We start from the raw sequence: 11,497 nt of genomic DNA on the forward strand, positions 1-11,497 counted from the left end.
TGTCTGAAAAGTCCGATACGAGAGCCACAGACCCTGCTACAGGTGAGACAGACAATTGTTGAGGGAAGCGGACGGTGGGGCTGGTTTGCAGCGCGCTGCTTCCGCTGCCTGCGCTTGGCCTCTTCATGCTCTATGCATTGAGACTCGAAGAGCTCTTTGTACTTTCTCCACCTTGGGTGGTCTACGGCCAGGGTTTCTCAGGTGTCAGTGGTGATGTCGCACTTTACCAGGGAGGCATTGAGGGTGCCCTTGTAACGTTTCCGCTATCCACCTTTGGCTCGTTTACCATGAAGTAGCACCGCAGAAAACATTTGTTTAGGGAGTCTCGTATCTGGCATGGGAACCATCGAATGTGGTCAGTGCTTCAATACTGGGGACGTTAGCCTGGTCGAGGACATGATTTTGGTGCGCCTGTCCTCCAAGGGGATTTACAGAATCTTGCGGAGACATCGTTGGTGATATATCTCCAGCGACTTGAGGTGCCTTCTATATTTCTATGACCTGGGTGTCATAGTACATCAGTCGTTGAAGGCAGGCATGCAGGTACAGCAGGCAGTAAAGCAAGCAAATGGCATGCTCGCCTTCATAGCGAGGGGATTTGAGTATAGGAGCAGGGAGGTCTTACCGCAGTTTTACAGGTGCTTGGTGAGACCACACCTTGAGTATTGTGTGCAGTTTTGTTCACTTAATCTGAGGAAGGACATTCTTGCTATTGATGGAGTGCAGCGAATATTCAGCAGACTGATTTCTGGGATGACAGGACTGAGATGAAGAAAGATTGGATCGACTAGGCTTATATTCACTGGAATTTAGAAGACTGAAAGGGGATCTCATAGCAAAATATAAAATTCGGTCGGGAATAGACAGGTTTGATGTAGGAAAAGGGTTCTGCAGAGTGAATGCAGGAAGCCCAGTACCAGCGGTCACCGTCTAAGGATAAGGTGTAAACCATTTAGGTCCGTGATGAGGAGAAACTGCTTCACTCAGATAATTGAGAACCTGTGGAATTCTCTACCACAGAAAGATGTGCAGGCCAGTTCGTTAGATATACTCAAAAGACTGTGAGATATGGCCCTTACGGCTAAAGGGATCAAGGAGTATGGAGAGATAGTCGGAATGGAGTAGTGAAGTTGCATGCTCAGCCATGATCATCTTGAATGGTGGTGCTGGCTCGAAGGGACGAATGGCCTACTCCTGCAGCTACTTTTTATGTTTCTATGTTTCTATCGTCAGACTGTGAGGGGCTTTGATCTTCTTCGCCTTTTATTAACAAAAATGGAACACTAATTGCATTATTTTTAAAATTGAATTCGATCAATGTGTGAGCATTGGTGGTTCAGGGGGAAAATTCTCGCCTGCAACGCGGGAGACCCGGGAACATTTCCGGCCAATGCAGTTATTAAGGAAGTAATTCAGAAACCGTGCATTTAAAAATTTAGCTGACCGACTGTTTAAAGTGCGTGCACGGAGAGGACCGGCTGTTAAATGAGTGGAAGCACAGATATACTTCTGTATAAAGAGCGGAGCGGCTGGTCACTGAGCGGGGGCGAGAGGCGCGCTTGTAAAATGAGGGGGTAAAGGATTTGAGTTATTTTTGTAATAGCGCGAGCAGAGGGAAGCGGCTATTTAATAAGCGAGAACACACAGGAGTGGCTGTTTACAGTGCGGCAGCAGAGAGGAGCGGGTGTTGAAAGAGCGGGAGCAAGGCTAGGCGGCAGTTTAATAAGCAGGAGCAGAAAGGAGCGTCGGTACCGTTTCCTCGACCTGTTGCGTTTTTTAATAAATCCATTAATGTAATATCTCCAAGTTTGTAAATAACACTAAGCTGGGCGGCAGTGCGAGATGTGAGGAGGATGCAAAGAGGCTGCAGGAGGACTTGGACAGGTTAGGTGAATGGGCAAATGGATGGCAGATGCCGTATAATGTGGATAAGTGTGAGTTTATCCACTTTGGTGGCAAAATCTTGAAGGCAGATTATTATCTGAATGTTGACAGATTAGTAAAAGTGGAGGGGCAACGAGACCTGGGTGTCGTGTACATCAGTCGTTGAAGTTATTCATGCAGGTACAGCATGCAGGAAAGGAAGACAATGGCATGCTGGCCTTCATAGCGAGGAGATTCGGGTATAGTAGCATGGAGACTTTACTGCAGTTGTACAGGGCCTTGGTGAGACCACACCTTGAGTATTATGTGCAGTTTGGTCTCCTAATCTGATGAAAGGACGTACTTGCTATTGAGGAATTGCAGGACTGACATGAAGAAAGACTGGATCGACTAGGTTTATATTAGTTGTATTTCAGAAGAATGAGAGGGGATCTCATAGAAACATGTAAAATTCGGTCGGGAATGGACAGGTTTGATGTAGGAAAAAGGTTCCCGCAGACTGAATGCAAAAAGCTCAGTACCAGTGGTCACAGTCTAAGGTTGAGGACAAACTTTTAGGACCGACATGAGGAGAAACTTCTTCACTCAGATAATTGTGAACCTGTGGAATTCTGTACCACAGAAAGGTGTGGAGGCCAGTTCGTTAGATATACGCAAAAGAGATTGAGATATGGCACTTATGACTAAAGTGATCAAGGTGTACGGAGCGAAAGCAGGAATGGGGTAGTGGAGTTGCATGCTCAGCCATGATCATATTGAATGGTGGTGCTGGCTTGAAGGGACGAATGGCCTACTCCTGCAACTACTTTCTAAGTTTCCATCTTTCTATCTTTGTTGTTCTTCGCCTTTTATTAATAAAATGAATCTCTAATTGCACCATCTTTAAAATGGAATTAGATAAAAGTGTGAGCATTGGTGGTTCAGGCGTGCAACTCGCGCCCGCCATGCGGGAAACCTTGGTTCGATTCCCAACCAATGTAGTTGTTATGGAAGTATTTCGGAAACCGTGCATTTAAAAATTTCGCTGACCGATTGTTTAAAGAGCGTGTACAGAAAGAGCGGCTGTTTAATGAGCGGAAGCACAGATATCCTTCTGGAAAAGAGCAGAGTGGCTTTTCAGTGAGCGGGAGCAGAGAGGAGCGCTTATAAAAGTGAGGGACAGAAGGATTTGAATTATTTTTCAACAACCACGAGCAGAGGAAAGCATCTATTTAAAAAGCGAGAACACACAGGAGTAGCTGTTTACAGTGCGGCAGCAGAGAGGAGCGGGTGTTGAGAGAGCGGGAGCAAGCCTGGGCGGCTGTTTCATAAGGAGGAGCAGAAAGGAGCGTCGGTACCGTTTCCTCGACCTGTGGCGATTTTAAAAATTTCCATCAATGTAAAATCTCCAAGTTTGCAAATCACACCAAGCTGGGTGGCAGTGCGAGCTGTGAGGAGGATGCTAGGAGGCTGCAGGGGGACTTGGACAGGTTAGGTGAATGGGCAAATGGATGGCAGATGCCGTATAATGTGGATAAGTGTGAGTTTATCCACTTCGGTGGAAAAACCTTGAAGGCAGATTATTATCTGAATGTTGAAAGATTAGTAAAAGCGGAGGGGCAACGAGACCTGGGTGCCGTGGTACATTAGTCATTGAAGTTATTCATGCAGGTACAGTATGCAGTAAAGGAAGCAAATGGCATGCTGGCCTTCAAAACGAGGAGATTCGGGTATCGGAGCATGGAGACTTGTACAGGGCCTTTGTACAGGATCATTGTGAGACCACACCTTGAGTATTGTGTGCAGTTTTGATCATCTAATCTGAGGAAGGACATTCTTGCTTTTGAGCGAGTGTAGCGAATATTCACCAGAATGATTCCAGGGATGGCAGGACTGGCATGAAGAAAGATTGGATCGACTAGGCTTATACTCGCTGGAATTTAGAAAAATGAGAGGCGAGCTCATAGAAACATTTAACATTCGGTCGGGAATAGACAGGTTTGATGTCGGAAAAAGGATCCCGCAGTCCGAATGCAGGAACCCCAGTACCAGCGGTCATAGTCTAAGGATAAGGTGTAAACCATTTAGGACCGACATGAGGAGAAACTTCTTCACTCAGATCATTTGAACCTGTGGAATTCTGTACCACAAAAAGATGTGGAGGCCAGTTCAATAAATATATTCTAAAGAGAGTGAGATATGGCCCTTACGGCCAAAGTGACCAAGGGGAATGGAGAGAAAGCAGGAAGGGGTTGTGAAGTTGCATGTTCAGCCATGATCATATTGAATGTTGGTGCTGGCTGGAAGGGACGAATGGCCTACTCCTGCAGCTACTTTCTAAGTTGCTATGTTTCTATCTTCAGAAAATGAGGTGCTTTATTGTTCTTCGTTTTTATTAACAAAAATTAAACACTAATTGCACTATCCTTAAAATTTAATTTATTCGAAATGTGAGCATTGGTGGTTCAGGGATAGTATTTTCGCCTGCTAAGCGGGAGACCTTGGTTCGATTCACGGCCAATGCAATTTTTATGGAAGTATTTCGGAAAACGTGCATTTAAAGATTAAGCTGACCGACTGTTTAAAGAGCGTGCACAGAGAGGAGCGGCTGTTTAATGAGCTGAGGCACAGATATACTTCTGTATAAGGAGCGGGAGCATTGCGGAGCGTTTGTAAAGTGCGGGAGTAAAGGATTTGAGTTATTTTTCAAATAGCACGAGCAGAGGGAAGCGGCTATTTAAAAAGAGAGAACACACAGGAGTGGCTGTCAACAGTGCGGCAGCAGAGAGGAGCGGGTGTTAAAAGAGCGGGAGCAAGCCTGAGCGGCAGTTTAATAAGAAAGAGCAGAAAGGATTGGCGGTACCGTTTCCTCCACCTGTGGCGATTTTCAATAATTCCATCAATGTAATATCTCCAAGTTTGCAAATCACACCAAGCTGGGTGGCAGTGCGAGCTGCGACGATGATACTAGGATGCTGCAGGGGGACTTGGACAGGTTAGGTGAATGGGCAAATGGATGGCAGATGCCGTATAATGTGGATAAGTGTGAGTTTATCCACTTTGGTGGCAAAACCTTGAAGGCATATTATTATCTGAATGTTGACAGATTAGTAAAAACGGAGGGGCAACGAGACCTGGGTGTCGTGGTACATCAGTCGTTGACGTTATTCATGCAGGTACAGCATGCAGTAAAGGAAGCAAATGGCATGCTGGCCTTCAAAACGAGGAGATTCGGGTATCGGAGCATGGTGACTTGTACAGGGCCTTTGTACAGGACCTTTGTGAGACCACACCTTGAGTATTGTGTGCAGTTTTGATCATCTAATCTGAGGAAGGACATTCTTGCTTTTGAGTGAGTGTAGCGAATATTCACCAGACTTATTCCAGGGATGGGAGGACTGAGATGAAGAAAGACTGGATCGACTAGGCTTATACTCGCTGAAATTTAGAAGAATGAGAGGGGAGCTGATAGAAACATTTAACATTCGGTCGGGAATGGACAGGTTTGATGTCGGAAAAAGGATCCCGCAGTCCGAATGCAGGAAGCCCAATACCAGCAGTCATAGTCTAAGGATAAGGTGTAAACCATTTAGGACCGACATGAGGAGAAACTTCCTCACTCAGATCATTGTGAACCTGTGGAATTCTGTGCCACAGAAAGATGTGTAGGCCAGTTCAATAGATATACTCTAAAGAGAGTGAGATATGGCCCTTACGGCCAAAGTAATCAAGGGGAATGGAGAGACAGCAGGAAGGGGTATTGAAGTTGCATGCTCAGCCATGATCATATTGAATGGTGGTGCTGGCTGGAAGGGACGAGTGGCCTACTCCTGAACCTACTTTCTAAGTTTCTGTGTTTCTATCTTCAGAAAATGAGGTGCTTTGTTGTTCTTCGCCTTTTATTAACAAAAATTAAGCACTAATTGCACTATCCTTAAAATTGAATTTATTCAAAATGTGAGCATTGGTGGTTCAGGGGTAGAATTCTCGCCTGCTAAGCGGTAGAGCTTGGTTCGATTCCCCGCAATGCAGTTTTTATGGAAGTATTTCGGAAACCGTGCATTTAAAGATTAAGCTGACCGACTGTTTAAAGAGCGTGCACAGAGAGGAGCGGCTGTTAAATGAGCGGAGGCACAGATATACTTCTGTATAAGGAGCGGGAGCATTGCGGAGCGCTTGTAAAGTGAGGGAGTAAACGATTTGAGTTATTTTTCAAATAGCACGAGCAGAGGGAAGCGGCTATTTAAAAAGCGAGAACACACAGGAGTGGCTGTATACAGTGCGGCAGCAGAGAGGAGCAGGTGTTTAAAGAGCGGGAGCAAGCCTGAGCGGCAGTTTAATAAGTAAGAGCAGAAAGGAGCGGCTGTACCGTTTCATCGACCTGTGGCGATTTTCAATAATTCCATCAATGTAATATCTCCAAGTTTGCAAATCACACCAAGCTGGGGGGCAGGGCGAGCTGCGAGGATGATGCTAGGATGCTCGAGGGTGACATGGACAGGTTAGGTGAATGGGCAAATGGATGGCAGATGCCGTATAATGTGGATAAGTGTGAGTTTATCCACTTTGGTGGCAAAACCTTGAAGGCAGATTATTATCTGAATGTTGACAGATTAGTAAAAGCGGAGGGGCAACGAGACTTGGGTGTCGTGATACATCAGTCGTTGAAGTTATTCATGCAGGTACAGCATGCAGTAAAGGAAGCAAATGGCATGCCGGCCTTCAAAACGAGGAGATTCGGGTATCGGAGCATGGAGACTTGTACAGGACCTTTGTGAGACCACACCTTGAGTAAGTTTGCAGTTTTGATCATTTAATCTGAGGAAGGACATTCTTGCTTTTGAGGGAGTGTAGCGAATATTCACCAGACTGATTCCAGGGATGGCAGGACTGACATGATGAAAGACTGGTTCGACTAGGCTTATACTCGATGGAGTTTAGAAGAATGAGAGGGGAGCTCATAGAAACATTTAAAATTCGGTCGGGAATGGACAGGTTTGATGTCGGAAAAAGGTTCCCGCAGTCCGAATGCAGGAAGCCCAGTACCAGCGGTCACAGTCTAAGGATAAGGTGTAAACCATTTAGGACCGACATGAGGAGAAACTTCTTCACTCAGATCATTGTGAACCTGTGGAATGCTGTACCACAGGAAGATGTGTAGGCCAGTTCAATAGATATACTCTAAAGAGAGTTAGATATGGCCTTTACGGCTAAAGTGATCAAGGGGTATGGAGAGAAAGCAGGAAGGGGTAGTGAAGTTGCATGCTCAGCCATGATCATATTGAATGGTGGTGCTGGCTGGGAGGGACGAATGGCCTACTCCTGAACCTACTTTCTAAGTTTCTATGTTTCTATCTTCAGGAAATGAGGTGCTTTGTTGTTCTTCGCCTTTTATTAACAAAAATTGAAGACTATTTGCATTATCTTTAAAATTGAAGTTGTTCACAATGTGAGCATTGGTGGTTCAAGGGTAGAATTTTTGCCTGCCACGCAGGAGGCGCGGGTTCGATTCACGGCCAATGCAATTTTTATGGAAGTATTTCGGAAACCGTGCCTTTAAATATTCAGCTGATCGACTGTTTCAAGAGCGTGCACAGAAAGGAGCGGCTGTTAAATGAGCGGAGGCACAGATATACTTCTGTATAAGGAGCGGGAGCATTGCGGAGCGCTTGTAAAGTGAGGGAGTAAAGGATTTGAGTTATTTTTCAAATAGCACGAGCAGAGGGAAGCGGCTATTTAAAAAGTGAGAACACACAGGAGTGGCTGTTTACAGTGCGGCAGCAGAGAGGAGCGAGTGTTAAAAGAGTTGGGAGCAAGCCTGAGCGGCAGTTTAATAAGGAGGAGCAGAAAGGAGCGGCGGTACCGTTTCCTCGACCTGTGGCGATTTTCGATAATTCCATCAATGTAATATCTCCAAGTTTGCAAATCACACCAAGCTGGGTGGCAGTGCAAGCTGCGAGGAGGATGCTAGGACGCTGCAGGGGGACTTGGACAGGTTCGGTGAATGAGCAAATGGATGGCAGATGCCGTATAATGTGGCTAAGTGAGTTTATCCACTTTGGTGGAAAACCTTGAAGGCAGATTATTATCTGAATGTTGACAGATTCGTAAAAGCGGAGGGGCAATGAGACCTGGGTATTTTTGACCACCAGTCGTTGAAGTTATTCATGCAGCTACAGCATGCAGTAAAGTAAGCAAATGGCATGCTGGCCTTCATAGCGAGGAGATTCGGGTATCGGAGCATGGAGACGTGTACAGGGCCTTTGTTCAGGACCTTTGTGAGACCACATCTTGAGTATTGTTTCTATGTTTCTATCTGCAGTATATGAGGTGCTTTTTTGCTCTTCGCCTTTTATTAACAAAAATTAAACACTAATTGTACTGTCTTTAAAATTGAATTAGGTCAACGAGTGAGTATTGGTAGTTCAGGGGTAGAACTCTCGCCTCCCACTTGGATTTGATTTCCAGCTAATACAGTTATCATGGAAATATTTCGGAAACCGTACATTTAAAAAGTTAGCTGACTGACTGTTTAAAGAGCGTGCACAGAAAGGAGCGGCTGTTTAATGAGCGGCAGCACAGATGTATTTCTGTATAAAGAGCAATAACAGAGCGGAGCGTCTTTTCACTGAGTGCGAGCAGAGAGAACCGCTTGCAAAAGTGAGGGAATAAAGGATGTGAGATTCGGGTATCGGAGCATGGAGATTTTACTGCAGTTGTGCAGGGCCTTGGTGAGACCACACCTTGAGTATTGTGTGCAGTTTGGTCTCCTAATCTGATGAAAGGACGTTCTTGCTATTGAGGAAGTACAGCCAAGGTTCACCAGACTGATTTCTGGGATGGCAGGACTGACATGAAGAAAGACTGGCTCGACTAGGTTTATATTAGCTGTATTTTAGAAGAATGAGTAGGGCTCTCATAGAAACATATAAAATTCGGTCGGGAATGGACAGGTTTGATGTCGGAAAAAGGTTCCCGCAGACTGAATGCAGGAGGCTCTGTAGCAGCGGTCACAGTCTCAGGATAAGGTGTAAACCATTTAAAGACTGGCTCGACTAGTCTTATATTCACTGGAATTTAGAAGTATGAGGCAGGAGCTCATAGAAACATGTAAAATTCTGACGGGATTGGACAAGTTAGATGCAGGAAGAATGTTCCCGATGTTGGGGAAATCCACAACGACGGGTCACAGTCTATGGAAATGGTGTGAGCTATTTAGGTAAGAGATGAGGAGAAACTGCTTCACTCAGATAATTGTGAACCATTGGAATTCTCTACCACAGAAAGTTGTGGAGGCCAGTTCGTTAGATATATTCAAAAGGGAGTTAGAAGTGGCCCTTACGGCTGAAGTGATCATGGGGTATGGAGAGAAAGCAGGAAAGGGAATGAAGTTGCATGATCAGCCATGATCATATTGAGTGGTGGTGCAGGCTCGAAGCACCGAATGGCCGACGCCTGCGCGTACTTTCTAAGTTTCTATGTTTCTCTCTTCAGAATGTGAGGTGCTTTGTTGTGCTTCGCCTTTTATTGAGAAAAATGAAACACTAATTACAAAATCATTAAAATTGAATGAAGTCACTTTGTAAGCATTGATGGTTCAGGGGTAGATTTCTCCCTTGTCAGCTGGAAAAACCGGGTTCGATTCACGGCCAATGCAGCTTTCATTGAAGTATTTCAGCAACCGAACATTTAAAAATTTAGCTGACCGGCTGTTTAAGGAGGGGACGCAGTGAGGAGTGGCTGTTTAATGAGCGGGAGCACAGATATACTTCTGTATAAAGAACGGAAGCATAGCGAAGCCACTGTTCACAGAGAGGGAGCAGAGTGGAGGACTTGTTAAAGTGAGCGAGTGAAGGGTTTGGGTTATTTTTTAAATACCGCGCGCAGAGGGATGCGCCTACTTAAAAAGCGAGAACACACAGTTTACAGCGCGGCAGCTGAGAGGAGCGGGTGTTGAAAGAGCGGGAGCAAGGCTGGGCGCTGTTTAAAAAGCAGGAGCAGAAAGGAGCGGCCGTACAATTTCCTCGACCTGTGGCGTTTTTCCAGCAATTGCTCAATAATTCTATCAATGTAATATCTCCAAGTTTGCAGATGACACTAAGCCGGGTGGCAGTGCGAGCCGCGAGGAGGATGCTAGGAGGCTGCAGGGGGACTTGGACAGGTTAGGTGAATGGGCAAATGCATGGCAGAAGCAGTATAATGTGGATAAGTGTGAGGTTATTCACATTGGTGGCAAAAACTGGAAGGCAGATTATTATCTGAATGATGGCAGATTAGTAAGAGGAAGTGCAACGAGACCTGGGTGTCATGCTACATCAGTTGTTGAAGGGAGGCATGCAAGCACTGCAGGCAAGTAAGAAAGCAATTGACATGCTAACCTTCAGAGCAAGGAGATTTGAGTGTTGGAGCAGGGTGGTCTTACTGCAGTTGTCCAGGCCCTTGGGGAGACCTCACCTTGAGTATTGTGTGCAATGTTGCTCTGCTAATCTGAGGAAGGATATTCTTGCTATTGAGGAATTGCAGCGAATGTTCACCAGACTAATTCACGGGATGGCAGGACTGACATATGAAGAAAGACTGGATCGACTCGGCTTATAATCACTGAAATTTAGAAGAATGAGAGGGGATCTCATCGAAACAGATAAAATTCTGACGGGTTTGGACAGCTTAGATGCCAGATGAATGTTGCCGATGTTGAGGAACTCCAGAACCAGGGGTTACAGTCGAAGGATGAGGGGTAAGCCATTTAGGACCGAGATGAGGAGAAACCTCTTCACTCAGTGAACCTGTGGAATTCTCTACCACCGAAAGTTTTTGAGACCAGTTCGTTAGATATATCAAAAGTGAGTTATATATGGCCCTTACGGCTGAAGGGATCAAGGGATATGGAGAGAAAGCAGGAATGGGGTACTGTTATTGCATGATCAGCCATGCTCATGTTGAATGGTGGTGCAGTCTCGAAGGGCCGAATGGCCTACTCCTGCATCTACTTTCTATGTTTCTATGTTTCTATCTTCAGAATGTGAGGTGCCTTGCTGTGTTTTGTTATGCGTCGCCTTTTAGTAACAAAAATGAAACACTAATTGCACTATCTTTAAAAGTGAATTAGGCACATGTGTCAGCATTGGTGGTGCAGGTGAAGAAGTCTCGCCTGCCACGCGGGAGAATAGTCGCACAACGTCGCGCTCAAGTCAAGACCCTGAGATTAAGTTTCTCATGAGCCTGTGATCGGTCATTGGGGAGCTTTCTCCCGTGCTGTGCCATTTCACATCACAGACACGCGCATTAACCCGCTGTTTGAGGCTGCATTTCTCGCTTTCCGCCGGCAGCGGCTGACTGGAGAATGTGGGCCGGAATGTTACTGCTTGTTCTCTCATCACTCACTCTGAAGCTAGGGACCAGCGATTGGAAGATGGTTTGTTTGAGGCTTGGATCTGCTGTTATGGAGCGAGGCGGCACTCACACAATCTCTCACAATTCAACTGAACGGAGCCGGAATGTGCAGATATGAGAGGGGCTTTCTGCACCATCAGGCCTGGAAATGGGATGGGCTGAGAAGCAGAGGATAGAATTTGAGTGTGTACAGAACTGTACAGAGAAATCAGCAAATGTAACAAGGCTGTGAGACACTTCA

The 11,497-nt window shown here is 45.7% G+C and overlaps 1 non-coding gene across 1 annotated transcript; it reads left to right on the forward strand.

Moving 5' to 3' along the window:
- The first annotated feature begins 7,316 nt into the window (after positions 1–7,316).
- On the forward strand, positions 7,317–7,387 carry trnag-gcc (transfer RNA glycine (anticodon GCC)). Its single transcript has one exon. It is a non-coding gene; the product is annotated as a tRNA-Gly (tRNA).
- The last annotated feature ends 4,110 nt before the right edge of the window (positions 7,388–11,497 follow it).

The sequence above is a fragment of the Pristiophorus japonicus genome, chromosome 19, assembly GCF_044704955.1.
Source record: "Pristiophorus japonicus isolate sPriJap1 chromosome 19, sPriJap1.hap1, whole genome shotgun sequence".
Classification (NCBI taxonomy): domain Eukaryota; kingdom Metazoa; phylum Chordata; class Chondrichthyes; family Pristiophoridae; genus Pristiophorus; species Pristiophorus japonicus.